The sequence below is a fragment of the Mustela putorius genome, unplaced genomic scaffold (genome assembly GCF_011764305.1).
Source record: "Mustela putorius furo isolate JIRA1106 unplaced genomic scaffold, ASM1176430v1.1 tig00003859_pilon_pilon_pilon, whole genome shotgun sequence".
In the NCBI taxonomy this organism is placed as follows: domain Eukaryota; kingdom Metazoa; phylum Chordata; class Mammalia; order Carnivora; family Mustelidae; genus Mustela; species Mustela putorius.
In genome coordinates, this window is record NW_025422011.1 from 1,359,881 (window position 1) to 1,384,511 (window position 24,631).

The 24,631-nt window shown below is 40.4% G+C and overlaps 1 protein-coding gene across 20 annotated transcripts in view; it reads left to right on the forward strand.

Annotated features, from left to right (window-relative positions):
- Window positions 1-9,061: 9,061 nt before the first annotated feature.
- PHF21A (PHD finger protein 21A) overlaps window positions 9,062-24,631 on the forward strand; it is a 191,900-nt gene continuing 176,330 nt past the window's right edge. For 7 of the 20 annotated variants that reach the window (XM_013061740.2, XM_013061738.2, XM_045065973.1 and 4 more), the window contains exon 1: window positions 9,062-9,352. The gene's annotated coding sequence lies outside the window, so the exon portion shown is untranslated. Of the gene's footprint in view, window positions 9,353-10,421; window positions 10,599-11,536; window positions 11,596-12,018; window positions 12,398-12,771; window positions 12,870-24,631 lie in introns of those variants that run through there. The other 13 variants (XM_013061725.2, XM_013061724.2, XM_013061737.2 and 10 more) reach the window with 6 other exon arrangements.

Genomic DNA, 24,631 nt, shown 5'->3' on the forward strand with positions numbered 1-24,631 from the left:
GTCCTGTTTGGATGCCAGGCACACCCCTGTGGCTTTCTGTTCAGAACTGCACTATCTTTACAGTCCCTTGGTTCATCACCCTGCCTGCTGCCTCTGGGTACTCTGCTTCTCCTAGGCTTCATTCTCTAGCACTTGCTGGTCCCGGGGCTCAGTGACAGCCCTCCTTAGCTGGTCTGATTCAGCTCCTCTTCAGTGCAAAATCTCCCCCTTTTCTAAAAGAATTCTTGCTATCGCCATAACTTCCTTCCTGTTGTCCCTTGGAAAATCATCCTAAAATGGAAAATCATTTACATGGACGAAGAGCGTGTGTGTCAGAACTCATCCAAACTTCTGCAAGCATTATTTCATTTATTCCTAATAACAATATTGTTACCATCCCCATTTAATAGATAAGAAGACAGAGGCCCTTGAAGTGAATCATCTAGAATCTTGTATCAAGTGGTAGATGGTGAAATGACTTTGGCAATCTGATTCTAATTTATCATTTTATAGTATCGCCATGTGACAATTCAGAATCACATTTGCATAGGAAAGACAGTTACTGTCTTGTCTGCGAAATCGCCACTGCTTTCTTTCAGATTCATAGTAACCTTTTTGGGGCTCCTGGGTGGCTCAGTCAGTTAAGCATTAGAATCTTGGTTTCAGCTCAGGTCATGCTCTCATGGTTCATGAGATCCAGCTCTGTATCCGGTCTCCGTGCTCAGCGGGGAGTCTGCTTGAAAATTCTCTCCCTCTGCCCTTCCCCCGCTTTCTCTTTCTCTCTCTCTAATAAATAAATAAATCTTTTATAAAAACTAATGCAGAGTAACCTTTTTTTTAAAACCCCCTTATGATAAAAGACATGCTTATTACAGGATTCTCTAACCTTTAAAAACACCCAATGATTACATAAGTGTGTTTGCTTTGTGAAAATTTACTTATTTGTACAACTTGTGATTTGTGCACTTCTCTGTATGAATGTTATACTTTAATTTAAAAGTTTATATGAAATAGGGGCAGGACGCCTGTTTGAGCATCTGTCTTTCGTTAAGGTCATGATCCCAGGGTTCTGGGGTCTAGTCCTGTCTTAGGCTCCTACCAGGAGCCTGCTTCTCCCTTTGCCTACCACCCCCTTGCTTGTGCGCTCTCTCTTTCTCTGACAAATAAATAAATAAATAAAGTCCTAAAAAAAAAAAAAAAAAAAAAAGACAGGCACCTGGGTAGCTCAGTCAGTTAAGTGTCTTCCTTTGGCTCAGGTCATGATCTCAGGGTACTGGGATTGAGCCCCCACCCAGCTCCCTGCTCAGTGCGGACTCTGTTTCCGCCCTCTCCCTTAGCCCCCTCCCTGCTCACGCTGTCTCTCTCAACTAAATAAACAAAATCTTTTTTAAAGAGTTTATATAAAAAATACCCTTTATTTCTATTTAAACCTTTTATATAGGGTTTGTATAAAAGATACCCTTTATTTATATTTATAAAATCCCTTTATTTATATTTAAACTTAGGAAACACCTCCCGCTACCCTTTTAGAACTGCAGTGCAGTTTGTTAACAATTTTGGGAAAGGTGCAACAGCATCTAGTCAGGCTCAAATGTTCAGGAGTGGACGTACATTGCGCAAGTTGGGCCTGCAATGACTGACCCTATGTGTTTTATGTGATAGAGAGGTTGTAAAAAAACTTACTGGAATATTATTTCAGTAAAGGGAAGAGAACCTTACGTTACTGCAACAGTCTTGTGCCCTGACTGATTTAACAGGGAAGCTGGAAGGTTGCACACTAGTTTAATGCTGCTTTCCCTTGGTTGGAATTTGGGATGCTACTTATTTATAACAGGCTCTCCCTCCCATAGGAGTATTCATTAGTTCTTCCAGTTTCCAGGTTTCGATGTTCATAGGGAAGAAGTTGCAATGAAATGATATGTATTTGTACAATTTGAGACAATTTACCAAAGACCACTAATAATATTTACCTGGCAGATGCGACACATTATCTCATTTAAATTCCGTAACAACCCTACGAAATCATAGGATTATTTCTGCATTTCGCACATAAAGTGTGGTTTGCGATCATGCATCATTTGCTCAAGGTCGACCCAGGACTCCATGAGCCTAGGGTTCCTAATTCCTCAAGAATAAGCCCTGCTACTTTTCACTAACAGCCTGGACCCTCATAACAATCCAGTGGATTAAGTATTATTTTTTTCCCCTTTTTGGACAAGGAAATAGGCCCAGAAAGATAAAGTGATTAACTAGACATTTGCAGAGCTCAGACCCAAGCTCAGGTTCTCAGACTCCAAATCTGGGAATGCCTTCCACTAGATAACATCGTTGCTCGGGCCCACAGGATAATTTATTTACGTTGATACTGGATAATCTAAAGGTGGAAATAATAAGATGATAAAATTCTTTTAACATCCCCAGTCTTGGATGATCTCCCTGTGATATTTTTAGCTCGGCAGCTTTAAGGCCATCGTTTCTACAGTTCTAATTGTAAGCATGTTTGTTTCTAACAACAGGTAAAGGCCCCCTGATCTCTACCAGTTACCTTTGGAAAAGGAATTGGGATCTGCTTCTGTGTGGAAGGCAGAGTCACCTACATGCACGTACGCACCTAAATCTGTCCGTGGTGTCTGGTCCAGTTCAGTGGTTTTTGCACCCCCTGCCCTGCTGCCACTCCGCCTGAGATTCCCTGGTATGATTTCACCCTCCTTCCCCCTGCCCCATACACACACACACACACACACACACACACTCGCGCGCGTGCACAGGGGACATTTGGCAATGTCTGGAGATATAGTTTGTTGTCACAACTGTTGGGGAGAGGCTATCGGCATCTAGTGGGCAGAGAGCAGGGATACTGCTTAACATCATGCAGTGCTGCCGACAACAAAAAATTATCTGGCCCCCAAATGTCAAAAGTGCCAAGGTTCAGGAGCTCCAGGCTAGTTAATTCTATTAAACACGCAAACACCTGATGTTGCTTAGGATTCAATTGACCTTGGAGATTATGGCAAGGAATGAAATTGAAGGCCTTCTTTAGAGAGTCAACTGCTTATCCACCACTATTTATATTTTACAAGTTATACCTGATTCATTTCCAATTATGATTTTGGCTTTCTGTAAATGCACGTGCAAGAGAGCTCAAGTGAAGATTTTTAAAAGATCAGGAACCTTTGAGACAGTGGGGAGAACGAACATATATTCAACTTCTGCTAGTCACTGGGGATTTTCTGTCATGAGTCTTTAAAAATCACATGGATGGGGCGCCTGGGTGGCTCAGTGGGTTGGGCCACTGCCTTCGGCTCAGGTCATGATCTCAGGGTCCTGGGATGGAGTCCCGCATTGGGCTCTCTGCTCAGCAGGGAGCCTGCTTCCTCCTCTCTCTCTCTCTGCCTGCCTCTCTGCCTACTTGTAATCTCTCTCTGTCAAATAAATAAATAAAATCTTAAAAAAAAAATTTAAAAAAAAAATCACATGGATGGGTTTCCTGTACTTATTTAAGCACTTTGTTGGTACAAGCCAGGTTTTTACTTATTCCAGCCTACGAAGAATTAGAAAAGACCTGGAGAAGTCCAGTAGTTACTTCTGGGTTTCCATGAAGGAGGACCTTCGTTTTTTTAGACAATTTAAATCTCCTTTAGAGTGACCTTTTTTTTGTTTGTTTGTTTGTTTATTTATTTGACAGACAGAGATCACAAGTAGGCAGAGAGGCAGAGAGAGAGAGAGGGGGAAGCAGGCTCCCCGCTGAGCAGAGAGCCCGATGCGGGGCTCGATCCCAGGACCCTGAGATCATGACCTGAGCGAAAGGCAGAGGCTTTAACCCACTGAGCCACCCAGGTGCCCCTAGAGTGACCTTTTAAGAGACAATGGGGTTACTTTTCAGCCTTAGAGAAAAGGAGGATAGTTGAGCGAAGGACAGGCAAGGGGAGTTGGATGAGAAAGCTTGTTCAATTAGACCTTTGTGGTGCTGGTAGGGGTGGGGGAGAGTTCATTACCTTGTTTGAAATACTCTCAAATTCAGTCAGAACATCAGAAACTATCATGTACAAATACAAGTACAAAACAGTTCACTCTCCCTGGGTGAAGTATGTGTACTATACTACCACAAAAGAAAATTCAGAAGAGACTTTTCTATTATAATGCATAATGCCTCCATATAATACTAATATATAAGCTTCTATTATATTTTTCCTCCATGTACAGTATCTCCGCATTAGTCCTTACAGGGAGCTAGCTGTCTTAGCATTTCGAATGACATTTTATATTATCCAGTAGAATTCCAATATGAAATATTTTCTAGCAAGCAGGAGTTATTTAGATTCCTACCTCCTTTAATTTTTTTCTAAGATCTTATTTACTTTGAGAGAGAGTGAGAATGCAGGGAAGGACAGACAGAGAGAATCTCAAGCAGACTCCCCGCTGAGTGCAGAGCCCAATGAGGGGTTCCATCCTAGGACTCTGACATCAGGACCCCAGCCAAAACCAAGAATTGGATGCTTAACTAACTGTGTCACCCAGGTCCCCTCTTACCTCCTTTCTTGTACACACACACACACACACACACACACACACACATTGTATGTGATAATGAGGTAAACGTGAAAAATAAAAACCATAAAAATACAAGAAGAAAATTATAGATATTTTTCTAATCTTGGACTTTGGATGACATTTTGAAACATGGACCAAGAGGCAGGAATAGGAATATATAGGAAACCTGAGATAGATTTGACTAGTTTTATAAAAATGAAAAACTGTACTCCAATATTTAATAACATTCAAAATTTGAGTTTACTTTTGCTCAACAGGGTTTTGATGGCTATTGAATAGTTTTGGAGGTATAAACAGGTTGTAGGAGAGAAAATTCTAAGTTGATGCACAGCTGCCCTTATTATTACGTCATTCATGTCTAAAAGTCAAATGATTTACTTCAAAGGAGCTTCTGGTGTGAACTTTCAATTTTTAGCTTATTTCTGGGATTTTCACTAACTTACACTAATGGATAGCTTTTTTTTCTTTGGTATTTATGCTACTCAACCCTTTCCAAAATCCAATAAAGATTATGGTTTTTTAAGATTTTATTTATTTATTTGACAGAGAGAGAAATCACAAGTAGTCAGAGAGGCAGGCAGAGAGAGAGAGAAGGAAGCAAGCTCCCCATTGAGCAGAGAACCCGATTTGGGACTCCAACCCAGGATCCTGAGATCATGACCTGAGCTGAAGGCAGAGGCTTTAAACCACTGAGCTACCCAGGTGCCCCATAAAGATTATCTTTAATTTGTGCATGAGAAACACAGGGTTCAGAAGGCTTAAGTGTCTGTCTAAGGCCATATAGCTAATGTGGGTCTACCAAATGCCCATGAGTGGCATGCTTAGAAATTGAGAAGGACCCACCAAAATCTATCACAATACCAACCCCACAACCTTGACTTACCCAAGAATCCTTGGACCTCCTATTGCCCCATCAGTGGCAGTGCAGACTGACAAGATTCTGGGACTCTATCTGTTCATCCTCTCCAGTGTTACTTTCACCCAGAAAAGGAATTTGAGGGCACAGGGAAAAAATGTATCAGGCACTGTACCAAGCACCTGACGTGAATTATTTTGTTCAATTTTCTCGACAGCTCTGCAAATAAATACTAATGGCTGCATTTTACAGGATAGGAAAACTGAGGCTTTGAGAGGTTAAGTCACTTGTCCAAGGTGTCTTATATGAAAAGGAGTGGTACCACTTAGGTGACAGAATGTGGGTCGGTTTGGTTTGGTTCCACTCCTCCTCAGCATCTTAGGGTGGGAAAGAGTATGTAAATGTAAATAACTATCAATGAATCACAGCTACTCTTTTCTATAGAGTTTGATAGCTATAGGAGTGTTAAGAAAATGAGTCAGAATATTTTAATTACATGTAAATACCTGAAAAGAGATTTTGCATGACAGTGATGTTTGATTGACACACAAACATCTTAATGTTTTTCAGCTTGAGTCTTCTAAAGCCAGGGTTGGTAAGCCATAGCCCATGGGCCCAGTCCTGCTCACCCCCTGCCCGCAGGCTAAAAATGCTTTCAGTTTTCTCTAATGGTTGAAAAACTTAAAAGAGTATTTTGTGACACAAGAAAAGTAGACGAAATTCAAATGTCAAGGCCCATAAGTAAAAGCTTTATTAGAACACAGCCAGGTTCATATGTTTACGTATTGTTTATGGCTGTTCTTGTGCTACCAAGTACCTAGAGCTGAGAAGTCATGACTCTCTAGTCTACAAAGTCAAGATATTTATGAGCTGGGTTTCTACAGAAAAAAGTTTACAGACTCCTCCTCTACGGCATTTACACACTCAGGCACAATATGAGTTTCTAAATTTTTTCTGTGAAATCCTGGAACATTTTAAAGTTTTTTTTTTTTTTTTTCCCAGAAAGAATACTAAAGCAGTCTTGCTCTGAAAAAATTTCAACAGCCTGGGCTGATTTTTAGGCTGTGGTTCCAGTGCCTAGTTGGTCCAGTTTGAAAAGCCCTGCCTTAATTCATCTCTTAAATACATTAGCGTTATCTCTAGGTGGCAAAGCTGGGTCTTACTACCCAACCTGTCCTTCGGTGATTCATCTTGACTGTGTTATGGGTTCAGTTTCACAACATTATGAGTTCATCCAGGCTTCCTGAATCATTTATAGGGATTTTCATTTTCGCTCTCAAACTCTTACACACTTTCTCTGCTGTGAGGTTTTTTTTTTTTTTTTTTTTTTTTTTTTTTAATATAAAGCTCAGAGTACTAAATGGCCTATGCCTATAAAATAAAGCCCATACTTTTTTTTTTTTTTTTTAGATCTTTAAGAAATCAGAATTCTTAAATTTGTTTTTCTTGAGAAACTAAATTTAATTTTGTAGGTCACAGAAGTAAGAAAACACCTTCATACCCAAGGATCTCAAAGCACCTCTGGTGGAAATACACAAGGTAAAGAATGTTTATTTATTTTTAAATAACTCTTTATTTCTTGGAGGAAATACTGTTTAATGGGAAAGATGTGACTAGTAACAAATAAGAGTCTAAGGCTATTTCTGGTTCTGTCAATGACTCACTTTGACTTTGGGCAAATCATCTCACCACTGTTGCTCTTTATCTGCAAAAACTGGACTTCATGCCTATGGGAGTTGCATGGCTAATCAATGCCTGGAAAATGCGTAGTGGCAGATGCTACAAAAGTGCTGAGCCTTAAAAACACAACCACCCCCACCCCCCATTTGTATTCAGTTGAGGTTGGGGTTTATTGTTATTTAACATTCGAAGGCCAACACTATATTAAGTCCAGCGTGCTGCACAGACCAGATAATATCACTGTCCAGTAGGGATTTTTTTTTCTTTAATCTAGGATTTTGGACTTTTTTTCTTTGATTGTGGTTGGGGGTTATTTTAGAATCTAGTAGTAGATCCATACAAAAACATTAAGCTTTAAGTTGAAAACTATCGATTTGAAAATCTAAATAAACCCCCTCCAAAAAAAAAAAAAAAAAAAAGAGGCCCTCCCCTCCCCGCCAAGAAATCTCTCAAAACAAGAATTCCTCTAATGTGTGTGTGTGTGTTTCCTCCCTGCAGTTCTCCATGTTACAGTCCTTGGAGGTAGAATAGGCATAAAATACTTTCACTAATAAAATATGACAAACCGCCGGATTATACGTGGCCGATTCCCAGTGATTGCCCTGCTACACAAAGCAGAAAAGTAAATGCCATCATCCCCCTTAGAACAAAAGAACTTAGGAATAAAAAACATGGAGAGGGGGGAGAAAGCAGCAATAAATAAAGGTGAGGGAAGGACCCCGTCCCCCGCCCCTCCCCGACGCGACTGTGGGACTAAGTGTGGCTAATAAAGTGGTTCAAGGGTAGTTATTTGGAAAGGGGGCGGGGTGGCGAGGGGAGGGCGCGGGCGAGCGGCGGCCGGGGATTGCATGTTGCATTCGACTTGAGGTTGCATCTTTCTCCTGTTGCCTGGACCACGCTCCCCCATTGCAGTGCTTCCCCATTGCTTCTCTCCGCTCCTGCCCTCGCGGCTTTTTTCCCCCCTTAAAACTGCTGTTGCACTGGAGGGAGTTGGGGCCGCTCCGGAGCCCCTTTGCAGCTCTTGCCCGGGGGGAGGGGGAGTTGGGCTCGGGCCGCGGAGTTGGGGGGGCCGCAGCGGGCTCCGGCCTCGCCTCGGCTGCAGCTACATGGGAGCCGAGCTGCGGCGCTGCACCGGCCCATCATTGCGGCGGCCCCGGAGTTTGGCCGCCGCCGCTCCGTGCTCAGCCCCATCACCGCCGCCGCCGCCGCCGCTGCACTGGAGTTTGGCTGCTGCTGCCCTACTTCACTCTAGTTTAGTTTCACTCACTTTACATCCGGGTTTTTTCCCTAGGCAATGGGGGCCGCAGCACACCCCGTTCCTTAGGCAAAGTGAAATAAATTCGCCGCACCGACACGTCAAGTAGTCCGCCCGCCCGAGCGCCGCCGCGGGCCCCCGCCGCCCCCCCCCGCCGCCGCCCCGCCGCCCCCGGGGGGCCCCCGTGCAGCCCGGGAGCCGCCGGCGGAGGCGAGGGGGCCCGGGCCGGCCTCCGTACAACTCCGCCCGGCAGCCCCCTCCCTCCCCGCCGTGCCCCTCTACCCCGGCGCCTCCTCTCCCCCCTCTCCCTCGTCCCCGCTTTTCCAGCCCCAGTCCCTCTCGCCCGGCTCTCGGGAGCGGCGGGGGCGCGCACGGCGGCGGCGGCGGCGGGCCGGCGGGGCCGCGCGGCGGGTTCCCGCGCGGGCGAGTGTGTCTGGGCCTGGGCGGAGGGATCCCCGGGCTGAGGCGGCGGAGGTGCTGCGGCCCGGGGCCGGGTGGTGAATGGGCTGGTGGTGCTCGCTGCTGCTGCTGAGAGGAGGAGGAGGAGGATGAAGAGTTGGGCTTGTTTGTCTCCCACAGTTTCTCTCCTGCTGCTCTGATTCCCCCCCACCCCTATTCCGGCCCGGGGCCTGTGTGTGTCTCTCCTGGAGGAGGAGGAGGATCCAGTTCCTCCCCCCACCCCCTCCTCCCCACCCCCCCCTTGCCTGGGGAAGAGGAGGAAAGAAACAGCCCAGAGAGAGAGAGAGAGAGAGAGGGAGAGTGAGTGAGTGAGTGAGAGAGAGAGGGAGAGAAGAGGAGAGGAGAGGAGAGGAGGAGGAGGAGGAGGGAGAAGGGAACAACCTACCATCTTAACACACTAATATCTAAAAAGTGCGAGAGGCCCAGAGCAGCAGCAGAAGCAGCAGCAGCAGCTCCAGCTTCTTCCCTCCCTCCCCATGAAGAAGAGTTCCCTCCTCCTCCTCCTCCTGCTTCTCCTGCTCAGAGTTCCTGCCTCCAGCTGCCAGGGGGGACAACCAGCCAGCAGCAGGAGGGTGCAGTATCCCAGCTTTTCCATTCTCTCTTCTCCTCACTCTCCTCTCTTTTTTTTCTTGAGTAGCTCTATTTCCCCTCCCTCCCCCCTCCCCCCTCTCCCCCTCTCCCCTTCTCCCTGTCTCTCTGTCTTTGTCTCTGGTCTTGTCTCTGGGAGGAACTGGGGCTGCCTGCTTGGAGTTTGTTGTGGGGGGGAGGGAGGGGGAGGGGAGGGGTGTGTGGGAGGGAGGAGGGAAAGGGGGGGTGTTCTCGTCAGGACCCCTCAGTCAACTTGAGATTTGAGCAATAACTTCCCCTTCGGGGCGCCCCCCTGCGTGCCCTTCCTATTCCTCCCCCCCTAAAAAAAAGACAATGGAAGAACCTTGTCTCCCCCTTCCTTCCCTCTGCCGTCCACCCCTCCCCAGGATAAATTGGAAGTAAGTTTATGAGCAGCCTCGGGAGCCTGGGCGCTGAGTGCAGGGCCGAAGCGGGTGACAGAGGCGGCGCGCCGGGGGTGGCAGGGAGGGGGCGTCACATTGTCCCGGCGGGGGGCCGGGGAGGGGGGCCGCGGGCGGGGGCGGGGGGCGCGTAGCCTCGTCCGCCCCCTCGGCTGTCCCTCAGCCCGGGGATGGTCGCCTCGGGCCCTTCACCACCCTGCCCCCCCTTCGGGATGCTGTCGGGGGGAAGTTTTTATTATGATTATTTAATTAATTAATTAATTAATTAATTTTTTTTTTTTTTTTTTTTTTGAAAACCATCTTGTTTGGTGACTGAGGGATCTGGTTTAAAAAAAAAAAAAAGCTGCGGCTGCTGACGCTGCCGGGCCCGAGTGTGTGTGTGTGTGTGTGTGTGTGTGTGTGTGTGTGTGTCTGTGTGTTGGTGCATTTGTCTTGGGTGGCCGGAGGAGCGTTGGGGAAATTCCGCTTATTCTTCTTCTTCTGCAACTTGTTATTCCGGAGAGTCTGCCTGCACCCCTCACCCCGGGGCCGGCCCTCCCGCACTCGCCCCCGCCGTCCGCGGCCGCTGGGCGCCCCCGGGACCCCGCGCTGGCCGAGGCCGGCAGGCCGCTCCGAGAGGGGCCGCGGCCGCCCCTCCCCCGCCCGCGCCCCCGCCGGGGGGAGGGGCGCGCGGAGTGGGACTCTTTCCGTTTGGTCCAGCCCCGTCGTGCACGCAGTTCCCAACACTTCTCGTCATCCTCTCTTTGGTCTCTTTATTCTGCTGAGCGGTGCTGTTAGGATTTCTTTTTTTCCCCTGACCACGTTCGCGATGGTGGGTAGCAGCAAGGTGGCCCTGGTAGGGGAGGGGTTGATACCGAGATTGGGCACCGGGGGAAGAATGTCTCGTTTCAACTTTGTCTGTGGCTTGCACCCCCGGAGAAGGCCACACGCCGGTTGTAGGGTGCAGATGTGCTGAGAGTGATTTCTAAGTAGTTGAGTTGTTGAGATGAGGGTACGACTGCTAATGGTAGGCAGGTTTTGTTTTCATTGGTGAATCTGGTGTCATCATATTCGGGGCATATGTTGAAATATTCTTTGTTTAGGTCTTGAAGTAGAGGATCTCACTCTGCACGTCCACATTGTGTTGTTTTTAAATGATGTCTGCAAGTGTGGCTTCCTAGAATTTCAAATGTGAGTTAAGGTCCGGGCGTGTGTGGGCCTCAGCATTGGCCTTGACAGTGAACTTTGTGGCTGTGTTTTGGATTTCAGAGATTTGCCCCATAGCTGGGGTGCAAGCTGTGCATTTTTTGTTAATAGTAGGTGTCAGGAATGTAGATGTTTAAGCTGGGGACATTAATGGAAGAGCATTCCTGTATTAATAATTGATAAGTGAATATTAGAATCAGATTAATTTGGGTTGATGAAAGTTTTTTTGTTTTGTTTTGTTTTTTCAAAAGCAGCTGTGCACTCTAGGAAGGAAGCCTTTCCATAGGCACACTTTATAGGGGTTCTTTAGGGTAGGGAGATGGAATATCTCCTTTTAAAGAGGATACTCATCAACATCTCTGGCTTCGTTGAGGGCCTGGTAAGGGGACTGAAATTGGGGCGAAGACATCTAAGTGTACTTTTCAGTGTTTATGTTGTTTGTTTACATCTGGTGTTTATCACATTTGGGCACTAGAAATAAATAGGGCAGTTTTTTTTTTCTTTTTTTTTTGAAGAATAGCCCCCCCCTCCTTTTTAAGTTTCACGATTTACTTGATTTCACAGTATTGTAGGAAACTGTTACTACATTTTTACTGGAAATACTATTATTCATTTTGAGTTTGGTAAGTTCTTTCTATTCTTTTTTTCTATCTTCACTTGTGTATGGAAGCTACATTGTGGGCTTAAAGCTAGCTTATTAGGGGCCATTTAAAATGTCTGAAAACTACATATTGAGATACCAAGACATATTTGATGGCAAAGAGGAAATTTTTGTGTGCACTTATACTCCTGTTTATAAAAAAATTTCTGTACTTAAAACTTCTGTAGATGGACAACTGTTCTTAAAAGGAGCATAGTAATAGTGCAGAAAATTCTTTAAACACAAACTTCCAGCTAATATGTTAAAAATATTCCAGGTATTTTTCTTTATGTCAGACTTTTGCTTTTGCTAACATAATGGTATTTGCAATATTACTGGCATTGCTTGGCTGGCCATAATAAAGTCTTTTGCTTGAGTGCTTTTGATGGCTTTTTAAGGTAGTTTTTAGATAATTTTGCAAGCTTTATTTAAGCATGTTGCCCTTTGGACTCAGGCAGGTCTTATGGAACCAGAATAGTAATAGATTAAAAAGACTCCTACCTATGCCAGATTTTCTTTTTAAGAGGTATAAGTGATGGACGGGGCCCTATTTCTTTTAAGCTTTGAAGGGTCCATCCTTTTTTCCCATTCAGTCATCTGGAAGGAGCTGCCTCAGAAATACTCTTCTTCTGCTTACATGAAGAACTCTAAATGCTATCCAGCAGGAGGTGCTACAACAAGATAAAGCCAATCTCTGAATTTTGAGGGCCTTGCTACTTATTACAGTTCTCTTAGCTTCAACTTAGCAACAGGATAAACGCCTTAAAGTTCCAGAAAGATTTTAAGTAAGTCCATTTAAAAGTTCATTAATAAATTACCTTTGCAATTTGAAACTGAAATCTTTGATTGCTTTTACCTGCTTACCATATTATACAAAGTAGATTTGTTATCGTGGTAGCTTAAGAATGCCACACTTAGCTACAGAGTGCTGTTACAATTATTTAGATGTGGAGTTAGTCTTGTATTGGTGAGTGGGGAGTTGAACAGATATGGAAAAGGTGGTGTACAGTGGCTATAAACAAAAGAAGTTGGTGTGATGGTTTTGTGTCATCCCTGTAATTTAAATACAGATAGGATATAGAGATATGAGATTTTGGACAGGGAAATGCTGTATGGAAAAAAAATTTAATTCCTTGTGTTTTTTTCCTCATATCTATAGACAGTGATCCTAATAGATAAATTCTTAGGCACTCAGCTTTACAGATATGTGTCATTGACGTATTTGAGTTGGCCTCCAAAGACTGAGATTCTCGAACTGTAAGTAAAGTTATATCTGTGAGTATAGGTCATTGCTGAGATGTCCCTTAGTAACACTTAACAATAACTGCATAAAGATGAAAGTTAGTTTCATAGCATTCACAGCACATGCTCCTTTGAAACTCTGTTAGTGTTAGGAGAATTGATTTATCCCTGGGAATATCATGCTACTTCAGTGCTTGAAAAGTTTTGTATCAAAGTTTTAGAAACTTAGGAATGTGTAGAAAATTTGATGAAGCTGCTTTGAATTTTGTCAGTTTTCTAGGCATAATACTGTACTTTTTTTTTTTTCCGGTAAGATCAAATGAGATAATACATGTGAAAGTTCTTTGTAAATTGTCAGAAACCATGCAGATGTTGAGATAGGTAGCTAATTAATACATGGACAGAAATGTCTGTCTTTAAAATGTTAACGTTCTCCACATCATTTGGGAAATGAGCACATTAAAAGTGTACCCCCAACACTATATGAATTTTTTTTAAATGCTACTGTGGTTACCAAAAAGCTCTTTGTTACAGTTTTGAAGCTTTGTTTAAAAAATGCCGTGGAGGCAGTTTCTCATAATTCAAAAAAGAGATCATTTTTCTTTTTGTAGATCTTATGAAATGTATATCCCCCATTAAATTTTTTCTTCATTTCTTTATTGATGTGATAGTAGTTGATTTTAGTGAATATTTAAGTTCCTGGATCTTTCTATAGACTCTCCTTAACACACAAAGTAACAGATGTCACAGTTAAGGTTTTGATTGTTTTCAGGGAGTCTGCTAACTTTCTGAAAAATTCTTACTAAGTAAAGCTTTCAAGCTTGTTTCAAAGTGAAAATGTGTATCAGTATGTATTAGTATTAGGTACGTGGGTATATCATTTTGTTTTTCTCTTTTAGGGGGATGCATGAGGAAATGACTACTCAGTCTAGAAGAGTGCACTGAAATATTTTTGTGTAAAAATAACCCAAAAGTTTAAAACTTGGAGCCTTGATTTGTGGCTTTTTTAAAAGACTCTGCTTGCAAATTTGGACTAAAATAAAATAAAATACAGATAATTGGGAGTCCCTGTGTTTATGAGCATATCAAAAGGTTTAGTTTCAGTCTTACATTTTAGAAGCTACTGCTCTTTATGAAATAGCCCCTTTAATTAGAAATTAAATATAGAAACTTGTTTCTGTGTGTGAGAAAAACATTTAACTGTTTAAATAAAAATGAAACCTCTCAGGGTAGTATTAACTTTTTCATCCTGTGGACACTGAATACTAAAGTTGGTTTTGGTTTTTTTGTTGTTGTTTTTTTGAGGAAATACGGAAGTTAAGGTTATAGTAATGTGCTTTTAAATTTTGTGTTCTTGGTATTTTATTGCTGAAAGCTTTTGTATTTAATAGCCATTCAAAGGGAGAAAAGGCAGGGATTAAAGTTTTGGGTCTCTAACCTTTTACAGAATTCCTTTATATCTATATTCAGACCTGATTTCTTGAAATCTTTCTGAACGTTCATGTTAATTTGTGCTAGGAAATAGTCACGATTTTTGTTGACTTCTCAGGAACTTTTATACATGGGCTTTTTTGTAGGCCTTAAGTATTCTTTAGGAGCACAGCAATATATTTTAATCACTTTAACTTTACCCGGTGTGTATTTTTGCTGCTTGGAGGGTTTTTTTTTGTTTTGTTTTGTTTTTCAAGGAGGTAATATGCTAACCCTGCTTTAAATTTATTGCAGATAATTACTTTTTAAATAGCATATGTTTTTTTGTTTGTGTGTTTGTATGTACATGTGGCTGTGCTATTTTGTAGGCTTTCCTATAATTCTTGTGTGTGAAATTTCTGGAGTTAACTTTTGTGAGAATGTTGAAGTGGACTTTTAGGGATAACTTTTATATTACTTGTCTGTTAGTTCAGCGTTAAACTGGGGGTGGTGGTGAACTCTTCCACCACATTTAGAGATCATATGTGAGGTTCAGTCAACCTTTAGGTATTCTACAGCAACTTTCTCACACTAGACACTTGGTGTGGCAGTTTGAATAACCCTCCAACTTCTCTCCCTACAGTACATTGCAAGTCCTCCACCTGTTTAAAAAAAAAAAAATCTCTGTTGAAGGAAAGTATTCTTTTCTATATTTTGGAATCATCTATGGAAATGTTTTCTGGTTTTTTAAATAGACAAAAAGTGAACTGATAATATGGAGATAGGAAGGCAATGGGGCCTAACAGGTTGGTGATCTAGGCTTTATTTTGACTCTCTGGGCCTAGGGGACAAAAAATAACTTAAACACAGAAGCCAGAAAGATGGGTTTTGTTTTATTGTTTTGGCTGCATTGAGGATACAAACTGTCAGTACTTGAGGAGAAGGAGCAGCAGAAAGGAATTGATTTTTTTCTGCAGCAGATCCAAGTATTGTTAACCATGTGCATCTCTGAAGCAGCATACTTACAAATCAAACAGAAGTTGATTCTTTCACTCAATTAACAGTCAAGCCCTAGACAGGTTTTTTTTTTTTTAAGATTTTAAATAAGTATCAAAAACTTCAGAGTAATGACAATAATTTCCTGATAAAAGTGGGTGATAGTAACCATGGCAACTGTTATCTGGCCTTATGGCCAGTATGTTGTATTGATGAAGTCTCAGATCCTGTAGTAGCCTGTCACTTTTATGGTGAAATGTAGTAACATGTGTTGCAGGTGATTTTTAGCTGGATTGTGTTAAATTTGTGTGCCAGCTTATCTTTCCTTGTTAGGAATTTCTTGGACCATATTCCACAGCATGTTTGTGAAGGTGCTGTTGCCTGAAAATAACCCACCACCTGTGTTAGGCCTCCTGATGCAGATTGCACTTAGTTCTTTCCCAGCCTCCTTCCTCTGTCTTGCAGAAAATAGGGGTGTGTGTAGAAACTATATATACATAAATAACAGCTCAAAGTTATCTATTTGGACACGTTATTGATAGTTTAAAAAAAAAATCTTCTGGATGAGAGAAATGGGATATTTTTTTTCCCCAAGTGTTCTTTCTGGAAACGTGTGTGTGTGTTTGTGTGTGTGTGTGTGTGAGAGAGAGAGAGAGAGAGAAAGAGAAATGAGAGTTTAGGAGCGGAGGGCGTAGGTATTGAGTAAGGAGTTGATAAAAGAGAAACTTAAGTATTAATTGCTTTTGTGTGTGTGGTGGTGTTATGTGTACCTATTAGAGTATAGGAAATGTTTTTGTATGAGATTTTCTGCAAGAAAATTATTTATAAAATATAACTTGAAAGACTGTTAAGAGAAAACCTGGTAAAACTTTCTTGGGGGAAGGGAATAGAGAACTTTGAAACTGATCAACCACACTTTAAAAAAAATGGCTTTAAAAATGATGTTTTAAAAAATAATTTAAAAATTGTATGAAATCTTCTTGCTTTTTAAGCATTTCTTTTATTGCTTAGCCTGTGTAAGATTTCTCTAATGTGAAAATGTTGATGTAAATATTCATTGATACTTTTTCCAGTATGTGGTAAAGAAACTGCCAGAGCAGAGAGCAAACAGGTTATATTTGAATTTCACTAGACCCTGATAATAAGATCTAGTGAAACTGTGCTTAAATAGTTCAGACTTTCTTAAAACTTACTGTGATAGGGTGAAGTGGTTTACTTACTACATGTCCCAGGATGCATTTCGGGTTTTTGCTTAACTCCGGATTAGAGCGTTGCATGCTGGGACCTGTAGTTGATTTAAACAGCACAGAGAACCCTTCCCTCTTGTCTACTCCATTTTATACAAACAGCTTCCCAAGCCTCTAAGAACTTTCTGCTAAGTAAAATTTGATTGCTAATGTTATTATTATCATGGTGCTGATATTCTAAAGTGAGTCTTCAGAAACACCCTAGTGTTTTAGTTTACCTTGGATTAGTTTGTTTTTTTATCAGCTACTTTAAGATTTACATGTAAAATAACTGATACATGTTTATGTATGTTTGTGTTTATATATTTAAAACTTAGCAATTGTAAATTTTTTTTGTCTGTGCTGCTATAGATTGCTTTATAATTACAGCACACAGATTGCTAATATGGGCATTAGGAGGTTATTATTATAGGGCCTGATATATATGCTGTTCTCTTTTCTTTGAATGGGGCCAGTTACTCAGTGCCCGTATTTAAATTTAGAGTTTATTTAAAAATTATTTTGTAATAATGGTCAATGTTTTGAGTCTTAGTGTTTTTTAAATGGAAGATGAATTCCTGAAAATAAGTGTGGTTTCAATGTAAATTTAATACTCATAGATATAATCTGAAAGGTAGAGGAAAAGGTAAGGTTTCTTTAATAATTTGTATTTTCATTTGTAAAATTTAAATTTCTTTCTCTTCTTTTCTTTGAAGTTCTGATACTTTATTAGTGAATATCAGAATGTTGTTGCAGGGATTAGTTGTTGAAATCTGTGAAAGTGCTTAGCACAGTGCCGGCCACATAAAAAAGCCTCAGTAAATGTGTAGAATTAGCAGCAGCAGCAGCAGTAGTGGTTCTTGTTATTAAATAAATAGCATGCCTCACATTTTTTCCTCTCTTTTTACATTATTATTTGAACAGAAGCCCAGCCTGTTCTGACAAGACCTTGAGATTTTTGGCCTATGGTAATGATATGGCAGTTCCTTAGAATTTTTTGCTGTCCATAAGATGTCTTTGCACCTCAGTTTCTCCCTGAGTGATGTATGCCTGTAGTTAGCTACCAGCCAGTCACAGACTTTTTTTTTTTTTCTAAAGATTTTATTTATTTATTTGACAGAGAGAGATCACAAGTAGGCAGAGAGGCAGGCAAAGAGAGAGTGGAGGAACCAGGCTCCCTGCTGAGCAGAGAGCCCGATGCGGGACTCGATCCCAGGACCCTGAGATCATGACCTGAGCCTAAGGCAGCGGCTTAACCCACTGAGCCACCCAGGCGCCCCAGTCACAGACTTTTTGACCAGAATTCAGCTGTGCCTGTTCAGTACTCATTGCCACTGTACCACAGCTGTTGGTTGACTTTGGAAAGTTCAAAAGATAATAAAAATGTTTTTGTTCATAATGTTTGCACTGGTAAAATACCCAAACTAGTTGATTAATGAAAATAAGATGCTGCAAAAATGTTCCTCATGTCCCAGTGTATGTAACCTTGAAAAACTCTGCTGTGTTTAGAAGCACGAACCAAGCTATCGCCATAGTTTACAGTGTTAACAGGACTGGTGTATTGGAGGCCAGTGAGCAGCCCCAGAAAGAAAATGTAGTTTCAGGTCTGTGGGTTGTACTTAAAATGTTAGGTTCAAAAAAATCATAAGTCTTTACATTATTTTTCTCTTTTAGGACACTCTAACTTCTTTTAGGCTCTTGAACTTGTAGGATATTTTTATCTGCATGGCTGGTCTCTTTTAGCTTTTTGAGAAGGGAAAAGGACATCTGGGAATATTGAAAAATGTAAGCACAAGTTGTGATGTATGTGCCTTAGTTTGAGGGTATACAGAATCGATATAGTGTCTTTCCTACCTGCTTGGCCCGTATCTATTCCAGCTTTTCCCCTTGTGTGGAGTTCCTGGAATAATATTGCTGAGGGCTGCTGTGTTTATTTAAGAGAATTCTGCCTTTAGTAGTGATTATTTAAGCACTTGTTCACAAAACAAACCAACCCACTGTAATAATACTAACCTTTTTTTCTCTTATAAATATGAACTGAAATTTGTTAATATTTGTATTTTAGACATTGAATAGATTCTTTAGCTATGTCAAAAATTTGTGGGATCTGAGCCGGTAATGCTGCCACATCACGAATGGCTTTATTTGTCTTCTGTTAATTTGATTTTTTAAGACCTAACATTAAAATGAAATAAACTCAGTGGTTACCAAGAAGTTAAATACAAAGGACTAAGTATAAGGGGTAAAATTGTTTCTAGTGTTAATTTGGTCAGTGCAGGAAAGATCAGATTTGGATTAATGTTCCTTATCTACATTTTATAATTATGCACATGTGTAATTCTTAATATACTAAAGTTGGAAATAAGGAGAGTAAAACTGGGCAGCCATGTGTAATCCCTGTAGAGTCCTCCGACACACCTAAAGTACTGAGCACAGTTTTCTTTCTTTTTTTAATGAAATGTCCCAGGCCAGTGGAAATGAAACAATTGTGATGGTGTCAGAGGACTTGGCCCTAAGACCAGTCCTGTCACTAGTGGTGTGCTCTTGGGAAATTCAGCCTGCTGGGCATTAGTTTTTGCAATGGTAAGATGGGAATAGTGGAGAAAGCCAGCTTCACAGTGATGTTAAAAGGACTGGATGAGATAATACTGATGAATGCACTTTATAGACTAAAGTAGTATATATAAATTGAGTTTGTAGTCACTAATAAATGCCTGAATTTTAAGGTATTTCTCTGTATTGTGTTAACAATGTTGGTATTTTTAAAAGTTTAAATATAGGAGTTAGAATCATATCATATTTGATGATCTGAATACCCTCTGCCCATGGTCAGCAGAGAAGTTCTTAATAGATAGTGACAATATGCACTGATGCGTTTGTGCGTGTGTATATATCTATATAATATACACAAATGTCATAAATGTACTGGTGTGTTGTTATGGTAATGCAAGTTTTCAGTTATGGGCTTTTATATTGAAAACTATTTTTATGTGTTAATATACAAACTTACCCAAATACACATATTTGTTCTATAAATATATAAAGATTTATAAAGATATAAAATTGAACGTTTGGCAAGTTGAGAGCTGTTCTTATACCATAAAGTTATGTTGTTTTAATAACAACAATAATAATGATTTTATATTTACTCTTTATTATATATAAAGTTAAACTCTTTTGTATATAGTATCTCATTTAATTGTAATCCTCAGCAATATTACAAGGATTTACTATTACTATCATACCCCTGTTTTAGAGATAAGGAAATGAAGCCCTCCCTGGGATCACATAGGTGTAGCAAATGCTACAACGAGAATTCAAGCCCAAGTTTGACTCCAGAGCCTCTTCTCTTAAGAGTCCATAATATTGTACTAAACTTAATTCCTCTAGAAACCTAGAAAGTGAATTTCTAAAGAAGTTTTCAGTTTACTGAAAAGGCCACAGCTACATTGTATCATCTTGAGACTGTTTCCTGCTGGTTTTGGTTGGGTTAGATTGAGTATTTTGGAAATAGTAAGCATTGGAATGGAATGGAAATGAAGGCATTTGGGTTAGTGCCTGTTTTGCTCATCACTGTATGCCAGTTGTGAAGCATAGTGCCTACCACGGAGTGGGGACTGATGCCTATTTCTTAAGGTTGGAATTTGGGTACTTTAGCATCATAGGCTATTTTATACGTTTTTTAAAGTAAGTGCAGATATTTTACGTTTGCTGTTTTAATTAGTTCTTATGTAACTACAACATTTTAGAGGGTTTGATGAGAAATGTTCTTTTTTTTTAAAGAAATATTATAAAGGCAGTGCATCTGAATAATTCTAGCCATATAGATATGTATAAAGTAGAAAATGAAAGTCATCCCATTCTACTTTTAAATTTTCCTGTGCATTAAATATGTACTATATATATCCATTTCAAAAATAAATAGAGTTATACCATAATACTGTCTTAAAGTTTACTTTTTTCAAGTGGCTATTTAAAAAACTTGTTTTTGAAAATAAAGCTCAGGTGGAAAGTGGGAGTGAGATTGGAAGGAGAGAGGTAAGATTTATACATTAAGATTATAAACTTAAACTCTAGACTGGTTATTACTTATGGGGCAAAAAGCATTTTAAGATCTTTTTAGTTGTGCATAATGCCTTAGTGATGGTCATTGTTATTTTTAAAACTTTAAAAAATAACCAATTTAAAATGGCAACACCATTTTCTGTCCTGTGCAAGTAATTTAAGAGGCATCATTTCAGAATTAAGTTCTACTAGTTTATTCTGGTAGCTACTATTTATAAAGAGATCAATTATGGTTTCACATAACTTTTTTTGAAACCGGTGGGTTCTCCTCTTGGTTGGTTAGAGGCATTCATTCAACATTTACAAATTGAAATAGTATTTTAAAGTTGAGAAAATAATTGTAATTGTAATTTTTAATTCATGGAAACTCAAACCAAGTACTGCTTAATCGGCATTCAGATAGATACCCTTCATAGGAATTAGTGCTCGTACTCACATCTTTATGTCGGTAGTGTTGGCTGACCTCACCCCCATCCCTGTCCCTACTCACTCAACCACTACCAAATGCTATACTGATAATCCACCATTTTTTCAAGTGACAAAAAAAAAAAAAAAAATTGAGTACATGGTGTAAAATAAGACATCCTCAAGGCCTTATCATCTACATTAAATGTAATTTTTTGATTTTGGCTTTGAGAGTTTTATCTTGTTGCTAAAGCTATTAGTCATAATTCACCTTTATAATTTTTAGATTAAAAAAATTTTATATCGTAGGTAATAAATTTTTCATTTCAGAAGTTTTAAAAAAGAGTCTTCCTTGTCCTAGAATGTACTCCTTGTGTCTGAGGTGCCTTAACGTTTCTTTAGACTCATATTTAGTGAAGTGCTGACTCCTGGCCTTAAAATTCCAAGAATTGGATCTGACAGGGCATAGCAGTTTATTTAAACTACAGTATAGTCAATTATTTATTTACTTATTTATTTGAGAGAGAGGGAGGGCACCCAGGAATGGGAGTTGGGGTGCTAGGGAAGCAGAGGGAGAGGGAGAGTCCAGAGTAGAGCCCCATCTCACAGCCCTGAGATCAAGACCTGAGCCGAAATCAATAGTTGGATGCTTTACTGACTGAGCCACCCAGGCGCCCCCAGAATAGTCAGTTTTAACACACCAATTCAAGAGTTTTCTCATTGGCAGCATTCATATGTGCTTTTCATTTTGTGTGGCTCAGGCCATGCCCTAGAAAGTATTTTATTATTTCTCAGAATAGTCTTATAAGTATATAGAGGGCTCAGTTCATGTCATGGATGGTCAAACTGAGGCAGAGACAAGAATTCAATTAAGTGAATAGCAGAGCGTGATTTTCCTCTCTTACTTTACCTTTGACATTCTTAGCCTGTTGTCTCCAAACTTTAAAAAATAACTGATAGCAGTAAATGTATATTTGTATGTAATTTTCTGAATTAATGTATGTTTCAAAACATATAGAAAAGTTGAAATTTGAAAAAGGGTGATATTTAAAAATAGAAGTTGCAGTAATTCCTTCCCTGCCCTCCTTTCTTCTCTGGGGTGGGTGCACCCACTTGGAGACGAGTGCTTTAGATAGGCCATTCTTCTGCAGAAGAGGCAGCCATGGGGACACCTGGAGGACAGTTGGCACAAGGTGTGGGGCTTTTAAGTTGGAGTGATCTTTTGCAGCTTTTTAATTTTAAAGAAACAGGCTTTCTTTCTGTGAAAGGCTGAAAGACTGAGAGTAAAGGCCTTGAGAGAGGTGAGCTTAAAAGATGATAGAAGCTTTACTTATTTTCTTCAGAGTTGACCAAAGGGAAAAGGCAGCCTACCCTGTCAGCTCTTACTCCCACTATAGAGATGGCAGTGCCTTTTTCTGTTGTTGTTAGGCAGTTTATAGAACGCAGGATAGCTTGGTAAGCGTCTTCTCTGTGCCTGATATGACGTAACATTGTGGAGTATGCAGCATGCATGTTAAGTACAAGTGGTTGTATTTGGCTTGTTGCTGCAGCATTTTTGAGGATGTCTTAAAAAGCAGTTCTCATTCGATAGAGTTGGAGATGTGCAAATTATTGAAATCATCATTTCATGAAGCCCAAACTTTGTAACTTGAATTATTCTATTTAGTATTTGTTTATTTCTCTCCTCTCCTTCTCCCCTCCCTCCCTCCACCCCCCACCCCAGGACTTCAGAGCAGAATTCTTTTTCTGAAAGGAACAGATGCTGTTAACTTATCAGGACCTGATACTAAAAAGCCTACAAAAATCTTTGTGCTGCTTATTTTCTTTATTTAATCTATATGCAAAGCATATTGTAATTATTGCTGTTAGAGGGTTTTAAACTGATGGTTCCCCACCCTTTCTGTGCACAGGGGAGATAGATTAGGAATGCCAAATGGACAACTTGGTATAAAGAAATAATGACCACTGAAATAAAACAGGAGTTCAAATAAAAAGCAAACCACATACAAATGTAGAATGAAAATATCTTTTAGTAAAATGTTAGCATGCTGTACTTGGAACAGATGCCACATTAATTCAAAAGAGAGCCCAGAAAATGTGGCAACTTTACGATGTCAATGGAGAGAGCTGCAATAGTTCCTTTTCTCATTGTGTCAAGTTCTCAGTACCTCCAGGTCCAGTCCTGTTCCTCTGTATTTATTTTTCTGGGTGTATTCCATGTTAGCATACAAATAATAAATCCGTGCTCATTGTTTTTATTTATGTAATTAAATATATTATCATACTAGTAGATATTAGGGTAGAAAGCCCAGTAACTTATAACAGTAATGATTTTGGTTTCAAATATGTGTATCAAAATATTCAGAATCTGAGGTAAAAATTGATTTTTCTCATCTTTTAAGGCACATTTATGATAATAAGGTAGTTTAAGAATTGAGACTTTCAAAGAGGCCTATGCTTTTTTCTTTTCTTTTCTTTTTTTTTTTTTTTTTTTTTTTTTTTTTTTTTTTTTTTTGAGGCCCATCCTTTTTTGAATGTAGAATTTGGACAAGTTACAAAACTATGAGAATTTTGCATTTTTTTCTCATTTAAATTTGTAGTTATCATTGGACATTTGTTATGATTTTTAAGTAGCTTAGATTCATTCATTCCTTTTGCGGTATTCTTTATGGTGTTTGGGAAGAAGGAGAAAGGGTGTTGGAAGGGTACTACCATACACACTTGGATACTTCCAGGCTGACGTTCATTTTATAGAGGATTGCACTGGGACATCTCTGAATTGCCTGCTTGTTGCAGTGCATGGCTAATGTGATTCTGAGCATGGAGAGAGATGGGCTGGGGGTTCTTAACCAGACTTACAGTATGCCACTTCCTGAGCAGTGCAGTGACCTAATCACCAGGGGTGGGTCCTCTGCACCTGTAAAGTCTGGCGGGCATGCTTAGAAGAGTACTACTAGTTTTCTCTTAATTAGTCAAGGCAAGAAGGCTCACAGTCCATTAGTTTTGTTGAAAAGGTTAAAAGTTTTGTTTTCATACAATCCAGGTGAAGGGAAGTTTTTAGCATGGCAGTAAATAAAGCTCAGTGGTTGGGTATCTCCGCTGAAGCTGGAGCCAGTTTGCATGGGGCTGAAGTCCTGGCTTTGCCACCTATGAGCTCTCTAGTAATGGTCAAATCACTTCACTGTCTGTGCCTCTGCCTATGTAAAATATGAATAAATAATAGTACCTATATGGGTGCCTGGGTGGCTCAGTGGGTTAAGCCTCTGTCTTTAGCTCGGGTCATGATCTCAGGGTCCTGGGATCGAGTCCCACTTCGGGCTCTCTGCTCAGCAGGGAGCCTGCTTCCCCCTCTCTCTCTGCCTGCCTCTCTGCCTACTTGTGATCTCTTACAGTGTATCAAATAAAAAAAAAATACATATAAATAATCTTTAAAAAATAATAGTACCCATAGCCTGAGGTTGTTAGGAGGAATTAATAAGTTAATGTATAAACTGCAGTAAGTTCTTGACACATATAGTATGTACTAAATAAATGGTAACTATTGTTAGGTATTACTTAACCTTCATTCTCAAGTTCTTTCTTCTCTTCTCAAGGCTTGAGACAAATGTTGCATAATGGGAAAAGAGCCTGAGCTTTGTGGTCTGACCCCTCAATTGGAATCTCTGTACAACCACT